General features: G+C 48.1%; 1 protein-coding gene across 3 annotated transcripts in view; it reads left to right on the top strand.

The window, feature by feature from the left end:
* LOC106875791 (peroxisomal ATPase PEX1) overlaps window positions 1-1045 on the top strand; it is a 49431-nt gene that overhangs the window by 34383 nt on the left and 14003 nt on the right. The window lies entirely within an intron of this gene.

Here is a 1045-nt window from a genome sequence, read left to right as displayed (position 1 = left end):
AGAAGCCAGGAGGCTGCACCAGGCTCCAGTCTGATCTGGCAGTGTTTCTACAGCTGGATGCCCTTCCTAACACCAACCACTCTATGAGTGTTGTGGGTGCTTTTTACATGCTTTTTACAAGGGCCAGAGAAGGCTGGTAACGGCCATGATCGGATGGTGCTTTATATGTGCCACCAGCACGGAAGCCCATCAAGGCAGTGCTGGCATCAGCCACGTTCGGATGGTGCTTTTTACGTGCCACCAGCACGGGTATCACAACTACAATTTCCATTTGATTTTCATTTTGATGTTGATGTACTTGACTCAATAGGTCTCCACAACCACAGCAGGTCACCCTACAATCTAAGGTACTTTTGAATGAGCTAGGGCTGGTTATGCAAAACTGGTGTAGGATACATCCGTGAACTCACTTTATTTGCTGGGTCTTCACAGGCACAGCATATCTCCAGAGGTTCCTGTCTTTCATCATTGCCTCTGTGAGGCCCAACGTTCGAAGGTCATGCTTGACCACCTCATCCCATGTCTTCCTGGGTCTCCCTCTACTCCGGATTCCCTCAACTGTTTGGGAGTGGCACTTCTTCACACAGCTCTCATCATCCATCTGTAGTACATGATCATACCAGCGCAAACGTCTCTCTTGCATGCCACATTCGATGCTTCTTATGTCCGACAAAATGAGTACAGCAATGAATTCCGGGTAGAGGTAGGGGTCCACCAAGGTTCCGTCCTCAGCCCCCTATTATTTACCATAGTCCTCCAGGCAATCACAGAGGAGTTCAAGACAGGTTGCCCCTGGGAGCTCCTCTATGCTGATGACCTTGCCCTAATTGCGGAGTCACTATCAGAACTAGAGGAGAAGTTTCAGGTGTGGAAGCAAGGTCTAGAATTGAAGGGCCTTAGAGTCAACCTAGCTAAAACCAAAATCCTAATAAGTAGGAAGGTAGATAAAACACAAACCCCTTCAGGTAGATGGCCCTGCTCAGTATGTAGAAAAGGAGTAGGTAGTAACTCTATAAGATGTACCCGGTGCAAGCTATGGACACAT

The sequence above is a fragment of the Octopus bimaculoides genome, chromosome 5, assembly GCF_001194135.2.
Source record: "Octopus bimaculoides isolate UCB-OBI-ISO-001 chromosome 5, ASM119413v2, whole genome shotgun sequence".
In the NCBI taxonomy this organism is placed as follows: Eukaryota; Metazoa; Mollusca; class Cephalopoda; order Octopoda; family Octopodidae; genus Octopus; species Octopus bimaculoides.
Note: the sequence above shows the minus strand (reverse complement) of the source record. Positions and strands in the feature narration are given on the sequence as shown.